The 26,645-nt window shown below is 37.4% G+C and overlaps 1 protein-coding gene and 1 pseudogene across 3 annotated transcripts in view; one reads left to right on the top strand and one right to left on the bottom strand.

The window, feature by feature from the left end:
• LOC103351928 (transmembrane protein 182) overlaps positions 1 to 26,645 on the top strand; it is a 297,822-nt gene that overhangs the window by 195,578 nt on the left and 75,599 nt on the right. Inside the window, exon 9 of one of the 3 annotated variants that reach the window (XM_070067070.1) lies at positions 1,598 to 5,839. The exons of the other annotated variants lie outside the window; for them this stretch is intronic. The gene's annotated coding sequence lies outside the window, so the exon portion shown is untranslated. Of the gene's footprint in view, positions 1 to 1,597; positions 5,840 to 26,645 lie in introns of those variants that run through there. 3 annotated transcript variants of the gene reach the window in all.
• On the bottom strand, positions 22,539 to 25,855 carry LOC100346490 (E3 ubiquitin-protein ligase TRIM41 pseudogene; annotated as a pseudogene).

Genomic DNA, 26,645 nt, shown 5'->3' with positions numbered 1-26,645 from the left:
AGATTTATATACTTAAAACTACAAAACATTGCTGAAAGAAATTAAAGAGCACCTAGATGGAAAGACATCCTGTGTTCATTTATAAGCTGATAATATTGTCAAATATCTGCACCACTTCACAAAGCCATCTATGGATTTAGTGAAACCTCTTTCAAAATCCCCAAAGTGATTTTTTTACAGAAATAGACAAAAACTGTACAATTCACAGGGAACCACAAAGGATCAAGACAAGTGAAATCAATCTTAATGAATTAAAAAAGAGCTAAAGGCGTCATGCCTCCTTATTTCAACATAAGACTGTATTACTAAAATAGAACAAATTGGTGTGGCACTGGTATAAAGATAGACATATGATCAAAAACTCAGTAGAATAAAGCTAATAAATCTCTATTTTTTTTACAAATAGAAATTTCTCCAAAGAATTTGTAAAAGTGGCTAACAGATATTTGAAAAGACATTGAATATTACCAGCAATCAGGAAAATGCAATTGAAAACTACTATGTACTAATCACATTCACAATAAAAGTATATGGAAAAATCACATTACAACTTTGAGGATAGTTTTAGTATATAAAAACAGCAGGGACTGGCTCTGTGGTGTAGTGTGTAAAGCTGCCGCCTGCAGTGCCGGCATCCCATATGGGTGCTGGTTCGAGTCCCAGCTGCTCCGCTTCCGGTCTAGCTCTCTGTTATGGCCTGGGAAAGCAGTAGAAGATGGCCCAAGTCCTTCTGCCCCTGCACCCACGTGGGAGACCCAGAGGAAGCTCCTGGCTCCTGCTTTGGATAGGTGCAGCTCCAGCCATTGCTGCCAATTGGGGAGTGAAGTGAACCAGCTGATGGAAGACCTCTCTCTCTCTCTCTCTCTGCCTCTCCTTCTCTCTCTGTGTAACTCTGACTTTCAATAAATAAATAAATCTTTAAAAAAAAGACAGCAATTATTCCTTGTACAGGGTGAGTAGGAATGAAAATAGTGTCACTATTATGGAAAACAGTATGTTGGTTTTCAAAAAGTTTCAAAGAGTTACAAAGTGATATAGTAACTGTATATACATGAAAGAAAGAACTAGGTATGTCAAAGAGACATCTGCATTTCCATGTACATTGCAGCATTATTCACCACAATCAAGATGTGAAAGCCACTTAAATATGCATGTGCATGGACAAAGATAATATGATATACACAAACAATGGAATGCTATTCAGCCTTAAAAAAGAAATTCTGTGACATGCAGTAGCACACATGAACTCTGAGGTCACTATGCTAAATGAAATAAGCCATTCACAGAAAGACAAACACTACATGATGCCACTTATATGAAGTCTTGGAAATAGATTCATAGAATCAAATTGTGAAATAGTGGTTGACACAGATTGGAGGAAGGTGAAATGAAGAGGAAATCAATAGGCAGAAATTTTCAATGAGGCAAGTTGAATGAAAAAATTGTAGATATCTGCTGTAAAACATTGTACTGAGCATCAACAATAATATATATTTTATTGTACAATTCAAAATTTGTTAACAGGGTACATCTTATGTTAAATGTTTTTATTACAATAGAATTTTTCTTTTTTTTTCCTTTTTTTTTTTTTTGACAGGCAGAGTGGACAGTGAGAGAGAGAGACAGAGAGAGAGAGAAAGGTCTTCCTTTACCGTTGGTTCACCCTCCAATGACCGCTACGGCCTGCACGCTGTGGCCGGCGCACCGTGCTGATCCGAAGCCAAGAGCCAGGTGCTTCTCCTGGTCTCCCATGGGGTGCAGGGCCCAAGCACTTGGGCCATCCTCCACTGCACTCCCACGACAGCAGAGAGCTGGACTGGAAGAGGAGCAACCCGGGACAGAATCCAGCACCCCGACCAGGACTAGAACCCAGTGTGCTGGCACCGCAGGCGGAGGATTAGCCTTACAATAGAATTTTTCAAGAATATTAAACTAACTGTGAATTTTAAAATTTAAATTAATTTTTAACGTGTAGCCTTTTTATATACAAAATGTTTCCATAGATTTGCCAAAATAAATGATTGGCATCATACTTCACATATTATAATTAGAATAGATCCAAATATATAATATATATGAACTGTTTGATATTCAAAGTGGCCTCCACTTATGGAATCTGTTGTGAGTAATGCAGGTGCACTTTGTAATGCAAGTATCTTTTTCATTAATGCTATCTAACAGAAGGAATTCAGTAAGTTAACATGTCTTTTCTCTCATGTAAATGCTTTCTCTCCTGCAGTGTTTCTATTTTTTTTTTTTTGACAGGTAGAGTTAGACAGTGAGAGAGAGAGAGAGAGGCAGAAGGGTTTTCCTTCTGTTGGTTCACCCCCCAAATGGCCGCTACGGCCGGCACGCTGCACCGATCCGAAGCCAGGAGCCAGGTGCTTCCTCCTGGTCTCCCATGCGGGTGCAGGGCCCAAGCACTTGGGCCATCCTCCACTGCACTCCCGGGCCACAGCAGAGAGCTGGACTGGAAGAGGAGCAACCGGGACAGAAACCGGGACTAGAACCTGGGGTGCCGGTGCTGCAGGCAGAGGATTAACCTAGTGAGCAGCGGCGCCAGCTGTTTCTATTCTATTTCTTTCTTCTGTGTGGGTTTTAAGGTGGTGGTACAAGATATTCCTTAAAATTTATTTCTCCAGCTTAAACCAGATCAACTTGTTTCAAGTATAGCATTGTGGTATATAAGATTATTTTAGCTGTCCAAGAACCAACTTTTAAGAGTAATTATATATTTAGCTTTCCCGTTATTTTTGTTTATAGTAATATTTGCTTTAATTTCAACAATGATATGCATTAAGTAATAAAATACAATTATATGAACTAATTTAAATAAACAAGTAATTTGCTGAATATTTTATAGTAGTATAAGTGATATTCCATTATGCCATAAATTGCGGTTATGCAAATGGCAGAAGTGAGGAAAAACTGGTTTAAAATATTGAGAATGCTATTCATAGCATTGGGAACAGGGTAGGGATGCATGATATATTAAAAAGTCATTGTCAATCTATATAATGATCTATTGAGCTACTATTTCAACCTGGTGTAAGATGAACTTAGTGAATAAAGCAGATACTTAGGAGTTAGACCCGCACTTGCCCTACACTGCTGACTAACTTTGCCACCAGAGGGTGTTGATGAAACTCCTCAAATGTTGGCCTCCTCATCTCCAAAGTGATTATAATATATGTGCTATGTGATTGACTATTAAGGGAGATAATCTGGGAAAAAGAAGTTAATACAATTCCGAACAGCGCACAAATGGGATTGAATAAATGATAGTTGTCATTGGTACTAAGGGATTTTTATGTTCTCCATGATGAAGCAGAGTATTGACAGAGTGAAAAGGACAATGGGAGTAAAATTCTGGAACTCAGAGCTATGCGCCATGCAGATAGGACAAAGCATACTTGTTTTAGTTCCCTATTACACTCTGAGCTACAGCTCATTTAGATCTCTGGAGCCTAAAACTTCAATTTACAAAAGGTGAATCTTTGATGAGCAGGTTAAAGATCACTTGAAAGCTTGTTAGAAATGTTGAACCTCGGGGCTGGCATTGAGCTTAGCAGTGTAGCTGCTACCAACAAACCTGGAATCCCATATGGGTGCCAGTTCAAGTCCTGGCTGCTCCACTTCCAATCCAGCTCCCTGCCAATGTGCCTGGGAAAGCAGTAGAGGATGGTTCAAGTGCTTAGGCTCCTGCACCCACATGGGAGACCTGGAAGAAGCTCCTTGCTCCTGGCTTCAGCCTGGTCCAAGTCCTGGCCATCGCAGCCATCTGGGGAGTGAACCAGTGTGATGGAAGAAATCTCTCTCTCTGTCTTTCCCTTTCTTGCTGTAACTCTAATTTTCAAATAAATAAATCTTTAAAAAAAAGAAGAAATGTTGAATTTCAAACCCCACTGCAGGCCTACAAAGTCAAAATCAGCAGCTTAAAAATATTCCAAGGTAATTTGCATACATGTTAGAAATTAAGAAGCACTATTCTAGGACATAGACCAGACTGGAGGCTTGCTTGTACCTGATAAGTATTCATTGTCTTAAATTAAGCTTTTATCCACTGCTGTTTGCCTGAAGCCAACACTTTCTCAGTCATAACCAAGGAGAGCTGGGAATGCATTTGGAATTTTAGGTAAGTTGCTATGGCCAAATATGTATTCCAGGGGCTCTCCCATACCCCATTAACCCAAAAAGGATGTCTAGAAACTGATCAAGCTTACTGGCTGAATAATTTTAGTATATATGATTCTTTTCCTTAGTACTTTTCAGTTATATATATTACATATTATATATAACATATATTTTCAGCTATATTATGCATCTATTATGGATATCTTGAAGAGAAATGAACTGATGCAGCAAGGATAGTTGTAAAACATAAAATTCATTCTTTAGCATGCACCAAAAGGAAAGGCCACATTTCTTGAGAAAATACTTCTGCAACAACGTTACAGATGTTATTCTGTATTACTCAATAAATGTCCCAGATTTAAACTAAAATTGATTTAAAGGAAAAAATAAAAATCTGAAAGATGTGAGCATGTCATTATAATTAGATCAGCATGCTTCAAAAGCTTCAGGCTACTTTACCTTCATTTCTTCACTGACAGATTTCTGTTGGAATTTTTCAGACCCTATACACGGTTTTATTGCAATATGTGAAACATTTGACCATCGGATCTTTGACAGGCAGTATGCTTTAAGGGAGACTTGATAGCTTGTCAAATTCCTAACAGCTATTCTAATCCAAAAAGAAGCACAAAAATCCTGGAGATAGTTTATCCAACCTATAGAATTTAAGAATAGAAAAGAGAACAATTTTGAAAATAACTTGTGCTATAAAATTAACATATTTTAACTAGTATGGTGTTTATGGTAACTGTTTTTAGATTTTTAAATTTAGCCAGTACCCACAGGGCTGTACATTTTCTCTTGGGCATTCAGCATACAATTAAAGTTTGCTTACTTGCTTGTTGCATCTGTAACCTGAATCAATGGAAAAGGCAAATCAATTCATGAATGCCCTCATCTGTGCAATTAGGGTAATAATCACAATTTGCTTCCCCTTCAGAATTATTTGTGAAATTGAAACCCAGCCCCAATGCAGTGCTTTGAATGCAGGTACTAGCTACTGTCAGGGCCTAGTCCCTTAGCCTTCCTCCCTTAGCTTCAAGTGGCCTCACTGTGCCTTTGTAATTACTGATATTCACTTACTAAAATTAACTCACTGAATTCAGAGAATGGTGCAGCTGTCCTTTCTAGGTTCTAATTGCCTGACTCATGAGGTCATTTGTTTCCCCAATAGGTAATGTCTTGATGGTCAGTATGGTCTCCAGCGATTTCTTGTCCAGGAATTCCAGATCTGTGGCAAAAAGTCACTATTACCTGCATGTTATCACCAAACTGGCTGAAGCCCACTTTGCTATCATAAAAATTCCCTTAAAAACACAGCATTGTTGACCAAACAAAGGAAGGTCATGGGCACTGCCAAAAACCCAGGAACCTGGATATGTACTGAACATGTACCTCTCATCCCATCTTCAATCCACAAAAACCTTCATCCCAAACCCATTGAGGAACCTTGGAATTAAGAGAGCTGCCTAATTCCTTGCTCTGAGCATTGTGTGTAGTAAACTCCTGCTTTGTTCTGTCATCTTGTGGTCAGGGATTTGCTTTCTGCCTACTGAGTGTACTGTTTCAGGAGTGCTACAGCTCCTTTTCCATTCAACTTGGGGGCAGGGGATTGCTCTATTTCAAAATGAACATGTACATAAGATTTCTTTGAAAACTATAAATTATTACAAAAGGAAAGAGCAAATAAAAACAAAGAGTAATGTTATTTCTAGACATACTTACATATTCATATTTTATTTATTAGTCATTTTAGTTTCAGCAGCACTATACAAGGAGAAATAAGTGTTCTCATCACTTATTTGCTTTCTTCATCTCTGGTTCTCACCTCTAAATCTCACCCTCAACCTCCACCTAGAATCCTAGCTCCAAAATATGACTTTCCACCTTTGGGTTCCAAGCTTAGGTTTCATATATTTCCCTTCATCACAGTTTGCACCATCCAACTCAGTATCTACCCGGCTGGAGCCCTTTTTCTGGTCATGAGGACATGAGTATGACCTGGCGATAGAAGAATCCCTACTTCCTTTGCTTCACTGGTAGTTTGAGGACATCATCAATCAAGATTATGCTACCCACCACCAGGAATGAGGTGGGAAACAATTACTTGTGATATTTGAAACTAAAATTCTGAATTCATTTTTACTTGAGGACATTGCCATTCATTCTAAAGTCTTCACTTTAGAAGAGCTATCCATTCTCAGCCTCCCACAAGCTCGCCTCCCACCCACACCTCAGACACTGCAAACAAGCTTCCTCTCCCTCCCTCTGTGACAGCAGCTCTCTTCTTCCTGAAGAACATCAATGGAAACTTTTAAAAATAACTTTTGCATTAGATAATCTGGTTTAATTTTTTATTTTTAGCTGATATATAAAAATATTAGCTAGTTTTTTTTAAATGACAAAGAATGCATGCTGATGGCAAAGAGAGACAAAAGATTCCAATGATTGCAGAAGGCGAAAGGTGAAAAAGTTCCATTGCACACTACAATCCATCCCAGGCCCTGTACTGTCCTCTAGAGGCCATTCCTGTTACCAGTCCCCTGCGTATCCTTCATTCACTGTGTCCTTTTAAGAAGGCTCAGGCACATACCCATTGGCACATGCATGCATGCATGTACTTTTATGTAAATAGGATCACACTAAACTTACTGTACTGGAAAATATATTTTAGAAGAGATAAAAAAGAAAAATTTCACACTCCTGTGGCAATTACATGGTATGAGGTAAGACAAGAATTAAGCATACTTTAAACAAAGTATAATGAGCATTATGAAAGGAATTGCTCAGAGCGCTATAAGAACAAATGGCAGAGGCATGGGGATAGAGGATAACTATGCGTTAGAAAATTCATACAAAAGCAAGCTTCATTTATCTACAATCTGAAGATCAGTAGAAAAAAAAAGACAGTGCATAATAATATCCCAAAAAGAAGAAACCCTTTGTTTGAAACCCTAGGGTCCAGAGAAAGAGAATGCCTGTCTTAAGAAATGTATAACAGAAAGTCCTGGGGTGGGTGTTTTGGTGCACTGGAGTTAAGTCTCAATTTGCATGCCACATTCTGTATCAAAGTGCTGGTTCAATTCATGGGATGCTCTGCTTCCAAGCCAGCTTCCTACTGATGTTCCTGGGAAGGCAGTGGATGAGGGTCAAGTACTTTGGCTCTTACTGCCCATAGGAAGACCAGGATGGAGTTACTGGCCCCAGGCTTCAGCCTGACCCAGCCCTGGCTATTGCAGTTATTTGGAGAATGAAACAGCAGATGGAATCTCTCTCTTGCTCCCGCTCTCACTCTTGCTCTGTCTGTCACTATGCCTTTCAAGTAAAGATCCTAGAATAAACCCACACATCTACAACCAACTGATCTTCAGCAAATGTGCTAAAAACATGGATCAGGTAAAGGAGTCTCTTCAATAAATGGACCCCCTATCTCTCACTATATTTAAAAAGCAACACAAAATGGATGAAAACCCTAAATGTAAAATCAAAAGCTATAAAACTAGTTGAAAAAATTTAGGTGAAATGTGACAGGGCATCAGATGAGGCAAAGAATTATTTTTTTTTAAAGATTTATTTCTTTGAAAGGCAGAGTTAAAGAGAGGCAGAGGAAGAGAGAGAGAGAGAGAGAGAGAGAGAGAGAGAGAGGGTTACAATCTGCTGGTTCACTCCCCAGATGGCTGCAACAGCCAGAGCTGCGCCTATCTGAATCCAGGAGCCAGGAGCTTCTTCTGGGTCTACCACGTGGGTGCAGGGGCACAAGGACTTGGGTCATCTTTTACTGCTTTTCCAGGCCACAGCAGAGAGCTGGATAGGAAGTGGAGCAGCTTGGACTTGAATCGGCGCCCATATTGGATGCCGGCACTGGAGGAGGCAGCATTATCCGCTGTGCCACAGCACTGGCCCCAGCAAAGAATTCTTGATTAATGTCTGAAAAGCACAGACAACAAAAGCAAAAATATGCTGAAATTAAATAAAACTAAAATGCTTATGTACTATATAATAATCAACATCATGAAGAGACAACCTGCAGAACTAGAGAACACATTTGCAAACTATTTATCTGGTAAGAGGTTAATATCGAGGATACATAAGGAACTAAAACACCTTAGTAAAAAAGAAATTGACTTAAAATGGGCCAAACATCACAATATCTGTTTTCAAAGCATATTACAAAGCTATATGAATTAAAACAGCATGGTACTGCCATAAAAACCAATGCAAGGATGAGTGGAACAGAATAAAGAGCCCAGAAATTAATCTGTGTACACACAGCCAGTCCATTTTTGACAAAAAATTCTCAGAGCATAAGTGGAGTAAGGATAATCTCTTCAATAAATAATTCTGGCAAACTGGATATATGGAGAAATATATATATATATATATGTGCATATATATATATATATAGAGAGAGAGAGAAGAATGAAATTAGATATATACCCAAGAGACATAAATGTGTTATATCAAAAGATACCAGTATCACATGTTTATAGCAGCACTGTTCACAATACCCAAAATTTGGAATCAGCCAAGGTGTCCATCATCAGATGAATGGTAAATGCACACAAAGGAATATTACTCAGCTATAAAAAGGAATGAAATGTTAACATTTGCAACAAATGAATGTAAGTGGAGGACATCATGTTGAGTGAAACAAGCTGGATACAGAAAAACAAATACCACATATTCTCCCTTATATGTGGGAAACAAAAATAAAAAAGAAATAAAAAAAAAAACAAAATAAGAAAGAAATGCCTATGTGTATCAGTAATTTTGCAAATATAGTTTTGTAAAGCTTTGTTTTATACCTCTTTCAAACCAGTGGTTAAGAATGTTATATTACTATAGTTCTAATGATCTGCGATTATTTAAAATTTACTGTATATGGGTGAAATCATTTTTTCATTCAATTATTATTTATAGCCACTGTCTATATTCCCAATAAACTAGGGAGGGTGTTTTTGCTTTTAACTTCTGCTTTGGTGAAGCATTAGGTCTTTATACTGTAATGTAAATTTAAAAGAAGTTATCTCAAAAACAAAAAATAAATAAATAAAGGGTGAGAGAGAGGGAGGATAGGAGGGAGAGAGTAAGATTAAGGGAAGAAGGGAAGGAGGCAGGAACAGAATATCATTACATCCTTAGAATTGTGTCTACGAACTATACTTAATCTGTAAAAAAAACTAATTAAAATTTAAAATGAAAAACATTAAAAATGGGCCATACTCATAAGTAGAAATTTCTCAAAAGAAGACATTCAAATGACCAAGAGATATATGAAAAAAAAAAAAAAACTCAGCATCACTAAACCTCATGGAGATTCTAAACAAACAAAACCATATAAAATGTCACCTTACTTCTGTTATAATGCCAATTATAAAAAAAGATGAAAAATAACAAGGCTGGGGATAGTGTGGAGAAAAAGGAACCTTTGCACACTTTGATTAGAATGTAAATTAATACAGCCCCCACAGAAAACGTTATGCAGCCTTCTCAAAAAAAATAATAAAAATAGAACAATCATATGATCCAGTAATGCTGCTACTGGATATATTGCCAAAGTAGACAAAACTCAGTATGTCTGAGATATGTGGACACTGACATGTTTGTTGTAGCACAACAGCCAAAAAACACAAATGATCTAAGTTATCAGTCAACTGACAAAGGGACAAATCAAATGTGGCATGTATAAGGGTTTTCAAAAAAGCTTGGAAGGAAAAAGAATTAAATGACCATTTTATTTTGGTACATTTTGAATCTAGTCATATCAGTGCTTTCAAAAAGCTAATGGAAAATGTATGTTATGAAAAAACTGCATCGATTTTTTTAAATATATTTTTTGAAATGTATTTGAGAGAGATACAGACAGAGCTTCCATACATTCCCCAAATGACAACATGGCCAGAGCTGGGGTGGAGTCAAAGCCAGGAGCTAAGAAATCAATGCAGCTATTCCGTATGGTGGCAGGAACCCAACTATGAGCCATTAACATTGTCTTCCAGAGTGTACATTATCATGAAATGGGAGTTAGGAGAGGAGCCAGAAATTTTATCCAGGCAATTGGCATTTGGTATGTAGATGTCTTAACTTCTACTCATATACAATTTTTTAAGCTTGAGGTGGCTTATAACAAATTATTTTGGTCAGAGATATGTTTTTGCATTTTGTTAAAGAAGCAGTTGAAAATCTTAGGAAGAATCATAGCATATGATCACAATATATGATCAGGTGAGGTAATTTTAAATTTTGGATTCTCTATTCCACTATAATCAGATTCTCAACTGCTTCTTTAATAAAAGATAATTGTTTAAATGCAAAAGAGTGAACTTTGTTTATTTAAACTTGGTAGCAATTTTGTTATTGGATTTTTTTTACAAAACTTATTTTTTTTATATTTATTTGAAAGACAGAGTGGGAGAGAGAGAGAGAGGGAGATCTTTTATCTGCTGGTTCACTCCATGAACGCTGACAGTACTGGCTGAGCCAGGCTGAATTCTGCAGCTGGGAGGTAAATCCACCTGGATTTCCAAATTGGTGGCAGGAACCCAAATACTTGTGTCATCATCTATTGTCTCGCATGGTGCACATTAGCAGGAAGCTGACTCAGAAGAGAAGATGAGACTCAATCCCAGGCACTCCAAAATGGGAGTGGAGGTTTCCCAAATGCTGATTTAACCTAATGTGCCACAACAACCACCTCAATAAACTTATTTTTTGATTTCAATTTTCCACAAACTTTTTGAAATACTTTCAGGTACACAATGGAATAATATTCAGCCATTAAAAGAATCTAACCGATTTTGAGAACATGGATGAAACTGGAGGGACATTACGTGAAATGAAATAAGCCAGGCACTGAAAAACAAATGTCACTTGATTTCTCATATGTGAAATTAAAAAAAAAAAAAAAGATCTGAAAAATCTGAGAATAGAACAGCGGTTACCAGAGGCTGGGCAGAGTAGGAGGGATGGAGGTTGACCAACAGGTTCTAAGTCACACTTAGGAAAAGTAAATGTTGATATTCTATTGCATAGTAGGTTGGCTATAGATAACAATGCACTATGTATTTCCAAAAAAGCTAGAAAAACTTATTTGAGTATTTTGAGTATTTTCATGAAAAAGAAATACTAATTTTTTGAGAGGAGATAGATAGGTTTATGCAGATTTGAGCATTCAGTAGTATATAATAGTGTATACACATCTCAAGACATCATATGGTTCCCCATAAATATGGAAAATTTTTACATGTCAATTAAAAGCTATGTAATAATAAAAAAGCAATATAAAATATAAAAGTGAGTGTAGCAAAAGGTCTTTAGGAGAGTTATATGACAGATTAAAGAGCCAGGGGCAATATTATGGTAAATTTTAAGCTATATGAATGAGTCCGATTCTGATTACTGTAGGAAATTGTTAGAGCTTTAACCATGAAATAATATGATTTGGTTTACACTCTTTAAAGGTGCATCTCATTAGAAAGAATAATAAATTATAGGTGAATAAAGCTAAGGTTATGGAAACCAAGAGAGCTTCACCTAGTACACATGAAAGATGATGATGGCTTTGAAACGTAGCTATATCAAGGAAAATACAGACAGATATTAGAGATATTATCCACTGTTGGCAGTTTGGAATTGTTCATTCCATATGTTTTTCTATGCACTTACATATGGGAACTTATCAGTGAAAAATGTACCGTGTGTTTTGTAGTCTATTTACATAAATATATAGTATTTTATATATTATTCATGAAAAAATTAAAAGTTATTTTCCATAAAAATTTCCTTTCTGAGTTTCTAATTTGAGGAGACTGAATAATTTCTATAACAAAGTATCATTTCATTAATAGCTAAGTGAGCCTAGTGTCTATCACATGTTGGTCTTGACAAGCTGTAGGTTCTGAATCTGAGCAAGCATTGGGTTGCAGGTTTCCCACTGAACTTCTTTTTTTTTTTTTTTTTTAAGATTGATTTATGTGTTGGAAAGGCAGAGTTACAGAGAGAAAGAGGGTGATATCTTCCATCATCTGATTCACTCCCCAAATGGTCACATGCCAAGAGCTTCATCTGTGTCTCCCACATGGGTGCAGGGGCCCAAGTACTTGGCCATCTTCTATTGCCCTCCCAGGCACATTAACAGGGAACTTGATGGGAAACAGCAGTCAGATGTGAACTGGTGCCCATATGGGAAGTTGGTGTCACAGGTGCCACAATGATTCCCTTCACTCCCACCACCCAAAACACACTTCAGTTCTTAATCCATTCCTTCTGCAACCCAGACAACATAACACAGGGATAATATGTGTCTCCCTGGAGGAATAAAAGGTAGGTGGATGAGAAGACATCGTAAAAATAACCTGGTGCTGGGACCAAGGATTGGTGCATGCATGCCAGACTTTGGACAGGTACTACCATGACTGAAACCGTATACTTGCCAACATAGGAACCTAAACAACTCCATCTCCAACCTAAGCCATAGTAGACTGAGGGTCAGCATGCCTGTGACCCTGCAGACAGTGCCATGGGCTGCTACCAAGACCCATGGACTGAAGTTGGGATTGAGAGAAGCATTCTATGTCTCCACTGCTAATATCATGAATTTCTGTGGATAAAGGTATATGGAGACTATAATAGAGCATTCAACTGAAAATAAAGACAATATAACATATCAAATCAATACCTGATGATACATCCTCAGGAAAAAAGCTTTTTATTAAGAAAGCCATTCATTAAAACATAGAAACAAGTAATGCACTAGACACACAAAAGTCAATATAGGGACAAAGTAGGGAAAAGTAAGGCAATATGATGAAAGGGATATTAACAAAATAAATAACTGATGAAGAGTTTAAAAAATAACAATTATAAGGCCGCCCAAAGATATACAAGGAAATACAGACAGGCAGACAAAATCATAAAAACAATGCAAAATATCAATGAAAAATTCTAAAAAGGCATAAAGATACTGAGAAAGATACTGAGAAAGAACCAGATATCTTGAAAATTAAAAACTCAACAAGTCAAATAAAGAGTCCAGTTGAAAACCTCAATTACAGACAAGATCAAGTAGAAGAAAGACTATCTGAAATTCAAGTTAGGTCTTTTGAAATATCCCAGTTATAGGAAAGGAATAAAAAAGAATGAAGACTGAATCCTCTGAGACACTATTAAACAAACATTTTAGTTGTGAGGATTCCTGAGGGCAAAGAGAGAAATAAAGGCTTTGAAAACTTCTTCAATGACTCAACAGTTGAAGCTTTCCTAATCTGAAAAAATGTATGAGAATCTATATTTTTATCTTTTGTTACATTAATCGAAATACCTGAGACAAGCAATTTAGGAAAGAAAAACTTTTATTTGGGATTACAGTTTGGAGCATCACAGCCCAAGATCAGGTGGCTCAATTAGTCTGGCTCCAGTGGAAGTTGGCAATGGCAGAGGACATGTAGAGGGAGGGTCACATGGGGAGCCAGGAAGCAGAAAGACCTATCCTCTAAGTAGTCTCCCCATATAATGTCATGATGATTTGGTCAAGGGGCTCAAGCTTAACAATAGAATCCAATCCAATTACTTCCCAAAGACATCTCCATCAGGTGTCATAATTGGATAAAGCCTCTACCCTAATCTATAAATCATTAATATTAAATCATTACATGTTTTCATAAGACTTTGAGGTTCAAATTTCTGCTTAAATTTGGTTAGCCAATTTTTTTTTTCAATCCTTAACATTATCCAAGTTCAGGAAACTCATCAGATACCAAATAAGACTAGAACAGATCTTCAACACAATACATTATAGTCAAACTCTCACAAGTAAAAAACCAGGAAGAATTCTAAAAATTACAAGAAAATAGGGCCAGGCCACTTTTTAAGTGAACATCCATTAGATTAATGGCACCTTTTAACAGAAATCTTACAGACCAGGCAAAAATAGAGTGAAATATTTCAATTATTGTAATAAAATAACTGCCAACAGATAATGTTTTACCCAGTGAAGTAATATTTTGCAAATAAAGGATAAATAAAGACTTTCCAAGACACGAAAAAGCTAAGGGAATTCACTACCACCAGATGAGACTTATAAGATGATTAATAGAATCATATATATAGAAGCTAAAGAAAGATAAGAGCTACCATGAAAACATGTAAAAGTATAAAACCAACACTAAAGATAACAAAGGAAGTAAAAATAAATTTTAAAAACTGGAGGAAAAAATTATTATCTATCAATAATAATGTATATAGACTGGATTTCTCAATTAAAACCTAGAGACTGGCTTAAATGGATTAAAAACAGGGCCCAGTGATATGCTGCCTCTTAAGAAATTGACCACACCAATAAAGACAACCAAAGGCTAAAGTGAAAGGATGGGAAAGTATTCTATGCAAATGAAAACTAAAAGCAACAGGGAGTAGCTCTATTTATATCAGACAAATTAGACTTTAAGAAAAAAATTGGGCCGGCACCGCAGCTCACTAGGCTAATCCTCCGCCTTGCGGCGCCGGCACACCGGGTTCTAGTCCGGGTCGGGGGGCCGGATTCTGTCCTGGTTGCCCCTCTTCCAGGCCAGCTCTCTGCTGTGGCCAGGGAGGGCAGTGGAGGATGGCCCAAGTCCTTGGGCCCTGCACCCCATGGGAGACCAGGAGAAGCACCTGGCTCCTGCCATCAGATCAGTGCGGTGCGCCGGCCGCAGCGTGCTGGCCGTGGCGGCCATTGGAGGGTGAACCAATGGCAAAGGAAGACCTTTCTCTCTGTCTCTCTCTCACTGTCCACTCCGCCTGTCAAAAAAAAAAATTGTAAAAAGAGACAAATATCATTGTAAAATGATCAAGGGATCATTCACCAAAAGGACATGGTAATTATAAATATATTTCTGCTAATTATGGGAAACCCAATTTTATAAAAAAAAAAGTTTATTACAACTAAAGTGAGAAATAGCTCCAATACAATAATATTGTGGTACTCTTCAACACCCACTTTCATCAATGGATAGAGAGGCAAAAAAACAAAAACAAAAACAAAACAAAACAAAAGACAAACAACAAAGAAACATCAACAACAAAGAAACTGGAACTCCTAGAAGAAAATAATACATTTCTGGATACATTTCATTTATCAAAATTGAAACATGAAGACACAGAAACTCTGAACAAATAACAAGTTAAGAATTTGAATCAGCTATAAAAGTCCAAGGAAAGAAAAGCCCAGGATAAGATGTCTTCACAGATGAATTCTTCCAAACTTTTACAGGAGAATCAATGCCAGGGATTTGCAAACAATCCCGTAAAAACTGGAATGGAGGGAACTTTTCAAAATGCATCCTATGAGGTTTCAATTACTTTGATTCCAAAATCAGATAAAGATACAACATAAAAAGAAAACCATAGACCAATTTCCCTGATTAACATAGATGCATAAGTTCTCAACAAAATCAGAACAAATCAAATCCAATGATATATCACAAAGATCATTTATGCTGAATAAGCTGAATTTACATTAGGGATATACGGAAGGTTAAACGTATGTAAATCAAAAAACTAATACACCACTTAAGCAGAATGAAGTATACAAATCACATGATCCTCCTGAAAGTAGAAAAAGCATTTAATAAAATTCAACATCCAAATATGATTAAAACTTTGAATAAATTAGACATAAAAGGAAGATACCTACATGTATGTAATAAAGGCCATCTATGACAAACTCACATCTGACATCATATTGAATGGGGACAAATTGAAAGCATTTTTTCCAAGATCTACAACCAGACAGGAATATCTACTCTTATCACTCTTATTCAATATAATACTGGAAATTTTAGCAAAAACCATTAGGCAGAAAAAGAAATAAAGGCTATACAAATAGGAAAGGCTGAACTAAATTATCCATTGTAGATAACATGATTTTATAGACAAAAACCTAAGGATTCCAGGAAGAGATTATTAGAATTAGTAATCCAAATTCATAAATCCACAGTGTAAAAATCAATATGCAAATATGAATAGAATTTTTAAACACCAATAAAAATGTCATGGAGAAATGATAAACTAAGTGTAATCTCATTCACAATAGCTACAAAATTTTCAGTAATAATTTCTATAATAAATTTAATTTTTAGAGAAATTTAACATCATTTTGATAGTTATAGAGATTATTCATGAATATTAATTTATTTATTTTCATTTGTGTTTCCTTTTTTTACAAAGTATTATATTTATTTATTTTTTATTTTATAAATTGTTTCAAATTATGGTGTGTTAAACCAAGTGCCTGTAAGTGAAACAGTGATTGGAGTAATTACCAGTCATTTTTAAGCCCTCATAATACCTTCAGTAAATGAATTAAATGAATGGATAACAAATTCCTTTGGACAGTCCAATATTCCAAAGTTAAAAAAAAAAAAAAGAAAACTCATGGAAGATCTAATCAAATTGTCAACTAATAGATCATTAAAAATAAGTTTTATAATATTTCAATGAGTATGACATATAACTTGGAAGACATTTAAATATGTAATACACAAACACACTCATCAAATATGACAACAAAAACAAAGTAGAAAAAATGAGACACTGAACAGTGAATCATTCTGGCAAAAACTGAGCCAGGCGGAGGATTAGCCTAGTAAGCCGCAGCGCTGGCCCATTTGTGTTTCCTTTAATAATAGTACAATTTAGTTTTTCCATTACATCCCCACATGATTTCTATCTTTAAGATAGCATAACTTCTTTTGCTCTTTCTGTGCTGTTGTAAATGACCCTTTTATTTAAAATTCATTCTTTATGTTGTTACTATAGAGAAATGAAATTTGTTTCTGTACACTGATTTTATAAAGATCCTTCTAATAATCTCTTATTATTGTTTTCCTGAATTAGAGATTAAATCATTTCGAACTATTGGCCTGAAATTGTTATATCTAATTTCAGTTTTTTGGGGGAAAAATATATAAGCCACAATTTCAAAGTGTTTACTTTTGGGTATACACTTTTGGATTGTCAAACATTATTGGAATGCACGAATGAATTTATGAATGAATCAATTTAGGTGATTCTTAAAATGTGGGCTCTTGGGGCCAGCACTGTGGTGCAGGGGAATTTGTTATAATTTCCCCTTATGTGAAGTCCACTGTTAGGAAAATTTTTCAACATAAAATTTTAATTTCTTAAAAATAGCTACCATTGTCCCATGGATTTCTAAATAGGCATTTTTTTTACTTTTTATTTTTGAGACAAAATATTTTTAATTCACATTATAACTAAAGGCTTAATACTCCATTGAATGGTTTAACAAATAATAAATAAAAAGATTTCAGTTTAACACAAATATAGGCAAGGGCTATCAATACTCATGTACAGTAAATTTTAAAATACTCACAGCTCAATTAAACTATAGTGGCATAACATTGTTAACAATTTGACAAAGATTTATAACAAAGTCTCACAAAACAATGTATTTGCAGGAAAACTGAAATACAGAGGCATTTTTTGCTTTTGTGATTTTCTTTTATAATTCTTATCTTTTCTTCCCTTTTTTGTATTCTGTGAAATTTCTTCACTAAGGTTTAATTTTTGTCTAGCTCCCAAGTCTTTTATTTTTTGTTATTAATATAAGTTAATAATTTTCTTTCTTTTTTTAAAGATCTTCCTTTTTCTGTTGGTTCACCCCCCAAATGGCCACCACGGCCGGCGCTGCATTGATCCGAAGCCAGGAGCCAGGTGCCTCCTCCTGGTCTCCCATGCGGGTGCAGGGCTCAAGCACTTGGCCCATCCTCCACTGCCCTTCCGGGCCACAGCAGAGAGCTGGACTGGAAGAGTAGCAACTGGGACAGAAACCGGGAATAGAACCCGGGGTGCCAGTGCCACAGGCAGAGGATTAGCCAAGTGACAAGTTAATAATTTTCTATATTAGCTATATCAGAAATATATTTATGGAAACCACATTTTGAAATATCACTTTTCAATATCCATTTTCAATCAGGTGATGATATTGAATATGCTTTTCCAAGTATAATTGCTTTTTAAAAAATATTTATTCATTTGAAAAGCAGAGTTACATACAGAGATGAAGAGACAGAGAGATATCTTCTATCTGCTGGTTCACTGGCCAACTGGTCACAACGGCCAATGCTGGGCCAGGCTGAAGCCAGAAACCAGGAACTTCACCAGCGTTTCCAACGTGGGTGCCAGGGACCCAAGTACTAAAGCCATTTTCTGTTCACTTTCTCAGGTATTAGCAGGGAGCTGGATAGGTAGTGGAATAGCTGGGACCTGAATTGGTGCCCAAGTGGGCCTAACCTGCTGCACCACAATGCTGGCCCCATAAGTATGCTTATTTTACTGGCTGAAATCAACCTTGTTTGCTTGTATGTACCTTTTCTTACATGTTGAATTTGTTGACCTTATGATTGAGGATTATCTTTTCTCAAATATTTGATTTTTACTTTTTTATTCTTATTCATAGTTGACATTCATTTATCTACTTTTGTTGCTTGACTGGAGCTTTAAGTTATCTCTAGTACCCAAGAATTCCTTGCTCTCTATAACTCCCACATTTGCCTTGCCAATTTCCAAAATCTTTCATCAGATACTGATCACTTTATTCTCACCACAGAGTATTTCTAGTTATATAAGTGTGCCAGTTGGCTCCTGTATAAAATATGTCATCTTACTTTACCTGGGCTTTCACTGCTAGTCTAAAGAGGAAATGTATTGCTCTTCTTTCCTTCATGTATCTTCAATGCAGCTTCCATTAGATGAAAAATCACGCATATTCCGGCCCTTAACTTGTTTAAAAAACATTTTTTACTGAATAAAAAATATTAAAAATTTCAGAGATGTGTAAAGAACAAAATAATAAGCAATTGTAATCACTTACCTAAAGGTAATTGCAAACATATGTATATATCTGATCCTGTTTTTAAACTTAGCCTTATACACTTTCTGTGCCAATGGAAACAATGGAGAGCTTGGTACTAATGAAGTCCAAAATACTTGTAGCAATAAGTGAAATCATATATAGATATAAAATTAGAAGAGGCTCATGGAAAGGGACAGCTAAGAAATGTTCCGTTAGGGTTGAAGAAATCATCAAAGATTGGACTGCATGAATAAGCATGACTTTAATTCGATTGGACTGTAGAGCAATTTATATGCTGGGAGGTGGTCAAAAACCATAAAGTAATAAGCTAGAAATTAGTGAAAGCTAACAATTTGGGTGTCACTCCAACAGAAACAAACTGGCAAGAAACTTAACAGAGTGAAAAGGGAAAAAAAAGAAAGATAGGCCATTGAAAATCACAGTCATCCTTGACAGCCAGGAACAATATAAACATGCCCAAAGCTGTGCCCTCTGAGTACTATCAGAGGCTGCGCATGCACACTTCAGAGGGAAATATTTCAGTGTACTAATCCAAACAAGTCGCTAAACAAATCAAGAAAAAAAATACAACAAGTCACAAAATGGGGGATGTGTGGAGATCTGTATCCAGAATAATGAATGAGTATACTGTACAATATAGATTTTTTTTCAACTTTATTATAGTATAACAGAGAAACAGAAATCCTACATATTCAAGGTGTACAAGGTATACTTTGTGAAATCATTACAACTAAATTTAATTAACATATTTATCATCCCATATAATTACCTTATTTTGTGGTTACAATATTTAAGACCTACTTTCTTACAGAATTTTAAGTATACATTATTATTAACTACACTTACCATGGTATATTATGTCTCCAAACCTTATTCATCTTGTAACTTCAATTTTGTGCCCTTTCAAAAATTAATGGGAAATGGAACTAAAAGAGAAGCTTATTTTGGTGCAAAAATTTGAGACCCATGCATTTTTTTCATAGTACACATCTTCCATGAACTTTCTGAAGATCCTTCATTGATACCACATTTTAAAATCCATTCACTTGTTGACATTCATAAGTTGTTTCTGTACCTGATTGTGAATAACACTGCAATGAATATGGGAGTGCAAATATCTCTTCAACTAACTAATTTCAAATATTTTGGGTGAATAACACAGAAGCAAGATTGCTGGACCACATGGTAAATCTAATTTTTAGCTTTTTGAGAAACATCCATACAATTTTTCATAATATATATATATATTAATTTACAGTCTCACAAATGTACAAGTGTTTTTTCTTCACATACTTGGCAATTTTTGTCTTATTTTTTGATGAGTTATCCTAACAAATTGCAATTGATATCTCATTGTGGTTTTGGTTTGCACTGACCTGGTGATTGGTGGTGCTGAGCACCATTTCATATTATATTTGATGCCCTTCAAATGTTTTATTCGGATAAATGAGTATTCGTGCTCTTTGTCCATATTTTACTCAGATCACTCTTTTCCCAAGACTTAGGTACAGAGATTAATGAGTTCCTTATATTTCTGGATATTAATCCTTGGCCAAATAAGTAGTTTGCAAATGCTAATGTATATTTCTCAGCAAAAAGTTATCAGACATGAAAAGTAACAGCAAGTATTGTCCACACACTGGGGAAGGGGAGCAATAAAACTGTTTTTGAAGTGGCCTCAATATCTAACTTAGCAAAGACTTCAAGAAGTTATTATAAATAACCCCAACATCACACTTAAAGAATAAAAGAAAAAAAATGTATGCTGAAAATGTGTCATCAAATAGAAAACACTGATAAACAGTTACAAAATATTTACTCAAAATAATTGCTCAATGTGAACTTAGATTGATCAATAGATTACCAAGTACAGAGTTCAAGTGGAAGGGCAACAGGTACTTATCATGAAAATGAAAGAGGTAGTATGCCGAGATAACAGTGTACAGGTGGAAACACACAAAAGACCATCCATAGAGATGGGAGAAAATACAGTGAAAATCTTTGGAAAATTAAGGCATCCATGACAGAGAATTAAAAAACAAATACAATAAGGGCCAAGGCAAGACCGAAATTAGTAGAAAACTGAAAAAAAAACTTTGTGTAAGAATTGCCCCAGTGCAAGAATAGGCAGTGAAGATGTAACAGTTCAGCAAAGTTGTAGGATACAGAATCAGCATGCCAAATATCAGGCCCATTTCTATATACTCTCATTGGGCAACAAGAAAAGCCGATTAATTTTACAGTACAATACCATTGAACAAAATAAAATGTCTAGTATAAAATTAACCAAGTTCAAAAAGTTTTTCTAAACTGAAAATTACATATTACTGATGAAACAAGTATTTGCAAAAATGGGTAGCCATTAAAGCCATTGTGCTTGCTGCTGAGAATGCAAAGTGGTACAGCCACTACAGAAGGCAGTATGGGAATTCTCAGAAAATTAAATGTTAAATTTCCATTTCATTTCTACTTCTGGGCCCACACTTGTTATGTGCTGAGCTTTGTCCCACCCAATATACACGATTAAGTCCTAACCTCCAATGCTATACAAGGTGACCATACAAAGAGAAATGGTCTTTGAAGTAGTAATTAAGTTCAGTGGGTCCTAAAGCAATGTAACTGATGTCCTTACAAAACTAGGGAATTTGCATACTGACTGACACACAGGAAAACCATATGAAGGCACTGAGAGAAAATGATCATCTACAAACCAAATACAGAGGACTCAGGAGAAAGCAGTGACTCAAACAGATATATGTACAACTACGCTCACAGCAGCATATATATAATTTCATCAGTTTAGAACTGAGGGAAATTATGGCTAATACTACAAAATGGATGAACTCTGAAGATATGTTGCCATGCTAAATATACCAGACACAAAAGGAAAATATTTTGTCATTTCACTTATATGAAGCACCTGGAGCAAATTCAAAGAAACATAAAGTAGGTAGTATCTAGAGGCTGAATAAAGCAAAATGTAGTTAGTGTTTAGTGTTTACAGAACTTAAAATTGGGAATATACATTCTGAATATGGATGGCAGTGACGGCTGCACAACAGCATCAATATACTTAAGAACACTCAGTTGCACCGTTAAAATGATTAAAATTATAAATTGTATATATGTATACTTTACTACAAACAATTGTTATGCATGAATATACATTAAAATAATTATACACGTTAAAATTTTTTACAAAATCACTTAAGGACAGAAAAAATATAACTTCCCAAAATTACATCAAACAAGCTTTAAAACTGTAAAAGCTGTAAAACACAATATACTTAATAAACTCATGTTACTATTGTTACTTAAACTTACTCAATTTACTAAGAAAACAGTAAAAATAATAAAAATGAATCAGAAAAATTCTCCAGTTAAAATTATAAAATATCAGAAATAATTTTTAACAATTATATGAAAGCAACATGACATGTAAATCAAGCCCTTTACAGATTGAATATATATTTAAGATACACTAATTTCTACAATTAATAAAAAAGCATATATAAGGAAATGGCTAAAGAAATGTAGAAGTCTATCAATGCACAAAGTTAAAAATTATTCTAACAAATGGTACTCTGAGAATTAACAATATAAAGACAGTTTCAATGACAGGACTATACTTGACTGAATATTTGCAACATGAACCCTTTTTTAAATTGTTTTGTATTTTGTTTTGTTTTTATATTTTTTTTTAGAATAAAAATCTTATATCTATAACACAACCCATTTTCCTGTTTCCCAAGAAAATGAATTGACCTTGGAATCAAACAGAGAATAAGAACTTGTAAGTGACAAACGACAAGAGGTCACTAGAAAAAAGATTATATACAAAGCTCTCCTCCTGGCAATCCAAACTCCCTGTCCCTATCCCCAGGCAGCCTGTCAGGGCATGCCAGTGTGTGAGGGGGAACTAAAAGGCTCCCAGAGAGTCTGGAAACTGACAAAAGTAACTGCATTGAACAAAGGGGAAAGGAAAGTGGCAGTAAAATGACCTAGAGGTCTGGTAGAGTGAGATGAGCTTTGCTTGTGGACTGAGTGCTGGAAAAAGGGGGAAGAAAATATTTTACTAGGTCATGTAACAGTACGTTAGTTTCCATCTTGTCAACTATTTCATCTATGGAGGTAGAAACTGAGGACAGAAGGAAAGCTTAGCATACCTCCTACTCCCCAGGAGAGTAGATGTTTCTTTACCCAGTTCTAACTTTTGCCCAGCCTACTCCCCTCCAAACAGCTGTGAGATCCTTTAGCTAAAATCTGTACTAAAAAATCCAACTGCAGTGGTGATCTTTGTGCCTTGTCCAAACCCTCCATCCACAAAAAACTTGTAGAGTTTGGGTGGGGAAAAGAGAGCTAAAGGATAAAATTACTGTCTCCACTCATTCCCTACTCAAATGCAGACCCCAGGGTTGGACTGGGTTAGGCAGACAAGGAAGGAAGACCAGACAGCTACTCTCATTATCAGGGATCCATTCAGGTATGTTGGGAAGCAACAGCAGGTGAAAGCTTATCAAGATGATGGTCTCCCTCTAGGGAGAAGTAGGGGACTACTACAAAGGGGGAGCCAGGAACAATTAGTAACAATTAGTAGCCGCAATTAGTAACAAGTAGTGGGAGGAGTTTTTGAGTGCCCTAATTTTTATGGATTATCCTCCACTATCTCTTAACCCCTGAGTGATGACCAGAGGGGCCCCTGCAGGTGGTAGGCTGATCAAGGGCATAGTCTGAGGTAGGTGCCCTTGTAGAACAACTGAAAGAAAGGAAAGATACGCTCACCCAAGAAATCAGATGAGAAGGTGTGCAAATGGGTTAGTTTGTCCATATTGTAGAAGTCCAGGCGCCCAGCCTCATAGTCCAGGTAGATGCCCAAACGCCCCGCTTTATCATTTGAACTCGAAGATGTCTGCTCTGAAATGGAATGGGTTGCAACACACCATACTCCCCCCTGGTAGTTCAGCTTCTGGAGCAGCTGCGGCTGGCTGTTAAGATGATGGTCCACAGAGCTGGAATTGCAGCTATCCACATGGGATCCCTCCGAATCCAACTTTTCCTTCTGAATGATGGATTCACAGGCAACGCCTAATGCCCAGCCCCCTGGTCCACGTACCTCTATCTCCCAGTAGTGCCGGCCGGAGCAGAATCCTTGGGCCCCCAGGACACAGTAGTTGTTCAAGAAGCGTTTGGGAGTGTAAGCAAGGTCCTGTCGCTGCTCTGCCAGGTGGACCCCCCGACAGTCAGCAGACAGCATCAGGTTTGAGTGAGCAGTGTCAGGATCCAGAGTCACGTCCGCTTTCTCAACTTGGCAGAATACCTGCCCCATTTTCCTCACGATGGAATCTTTCAGGTATTCATGACTCTGGGGTTGGCACAAGAAGGTGCAGCTGGGGGCTAGGGGCTTCAGCTGTACCCCTTCACACTTATCTAAAGTCTCTTTGATGTCCTTGAGCAGCTGTAGGCCCCCTTCCTGGCTCTGCTCTTGGACCTGGGCCAGCAAGTGCCTTAGCTGGGTGGCCTGCTCTGACAGGTTGCTGGCCACTGCTCCCACATGCCCCAATTGGGCTCCGTGCCTGTGTCGGAGACACTGCTCCGCGTATGCTTGCTCTTCCGTCAGAAACTTTGTCAACTGCCCAAATGCTAAGGCCACGGATGTCAGCTCGGACTTCATCCGGTTCTTTAGTTCTATCAAGCGCGTCTCCTCTCTGGCCTTCCTATTCTGTACATCCTCCAGGCACTTTCTTAGCGGCTGCAGTTGACTCTGTAGCTTAGCTTTGTACTCTTGCACTGCCTCATCCAATGGCACCAAGTTGTGATATTTGTGGGTCCCAGATTCTTGGCACACCACACAGATGGGCTCTTCATCTACCTGGCAGAAGAGCTTTAGGGCTTGTTTGTGTTTGGGACAGATGCCTTGCTTATTCACAGCAATCTGTATGGCAGGCATTGGGTGCATCTGCCGAATCACCTGGACCATGTTGGCCAGCTGTAGGTTGGGGCGGAAGTTCCGCCGAGAAAAGCTCTTTTGGCACTGGGGACAGGTGAAGTACCTTTTAGGGGCTGGAGGTGGGGGCATTGGACTATCAGAGTCTAGCTCCCCTTCCTTGTCTTCCTCAAGTACTTCCTCCTCATTTTCATCTTCTCCCCTCAGGTTCCCTTCTGTGTCCGCCATATAGTAGGATGGGTTTTCCTTCTCACCCTCCTCCTCTTCGCACCCATAGCCCGAGTGGGAGCCACCACTGCTAATACTCCAGAATTCATGCTCTTTCCCCGCCTCCTCCTCCCTGTCTCCTTCAGTGTACTCTTCCTGTGTGGGGCTGTTCCACCCCTCACCGGCCCCCACAGTTTCTCCTTCCTCCTCCTCGCCATCTTTCTCCTCTCCACTCTCCTCCTCTTCACTATCCTCCTCCTCCTCATCCTCTCCATTCACCTCCTCCGATCCGTCCTCGTCCTCCTCCTGATCTGACTCATCCTTGTCCGCCTCATCCTCTCCACTCCACAGCTCTGTCACGCACACTCGGCAAAAGTTGTGCCCACAGCCAATAGACACTGGGTCTGTGAAGTAATTAAGGCAGATGGTGCACATTGCCTCCTCTTGAAGAATCCGCACAGGATCAGGTATCGTGGCAACAGCAGCCATCTTAGTTCGAAGTCAGCCAATAGATGTGCGGGAGTAGAGCGGGGATCGAGGGGCAGGAATCCTTCGTGTCAGATGTCAGGGGATCTGACCCTACTGCTAGCCCTTTCGCTCCACACCTCACCACCAATAAGGCAGAAAAATGTTCTCTGGACCACTCACCACTCTACAGAGTTCTCTACTACTAGAGTTCAGCGTTAACGCCAAACTCCCGCCAGTGGGCCTCCTCTCAGACTTCCGATTCTCTCACTTCCTGGCTTCACACCCCCTACTTCCGGTCTCCTTCCCAACATCTCCGGGTGTCTTTGTATGACACAAGCTCATAAGTTCCCAGAAAGATTGTGTTACACCCGTTATCCCCAATCCTCCTCTCCCAATCCCCCCACCTCCCTATTGCTAGTTCTGCACCACCCTCTCCTGGGGTTGACAGGAAACAGTAAGAAATTATACGGGTGGCCACTGAGATTCATGTCTCTGTGATGTGGGAGAATCGGGAACACTGGTGGGACTACCCAAAATCATCTGCTCCTCACCACTGAGCAGAAACCTTACAGTATAATAGAAAGTTTGGCGGACAGCTTCTGTTGGTGCTATGAAACATCCACCAGGTGCCATTTTACCAACTGAGCAGTTTCAAATCTACCATTAAATAGCTATGTTTCTGTTAACCGAACATCTTTTAACCACACTGAGACTTGATTTTCATATTTGAAAAACATAGATAAATATTTATGTTAAATTGTACTAAGGCCTTTATAAAAGATAATTAATAGGAACATTTGCCAGAACAAGTGAGGCATAAATAAAGGTAGTGGGAATATTGGCTTTCAGTAATTCTTATGTCACACTTTATATATTACCACTTACTCTACTTACATGTACAAATGACTGTGTTAAATATATGCCACTCAGCATTTCTATGAATAGGTGGCTTAGGTTTATCTCTAAATATATGTTTCAGGTGTCATTGCTTAACTCTGTTTATTGTTGGGACTGTGA

Source organism: Oryctolagus cuniculus, chromosome X (genome assembly GCF_964237555.1).
Source record: "Oryctolagus cuniculus chromosome X, mOryCun1.1, whole genome shotgun sequence".
Taxonomy (NCBI): Eukaryota; Metazoa; Chordata; class Mammalia; order Lagomorpha; family Leporidae; genus Oryctolagus; species Oryctolagus cuniculus.
The sequence above is the reverse complement of the archived record's forward strand: the minus strand, read 5'-3'. Positions and strand labels throughout refer to the sequence as shown.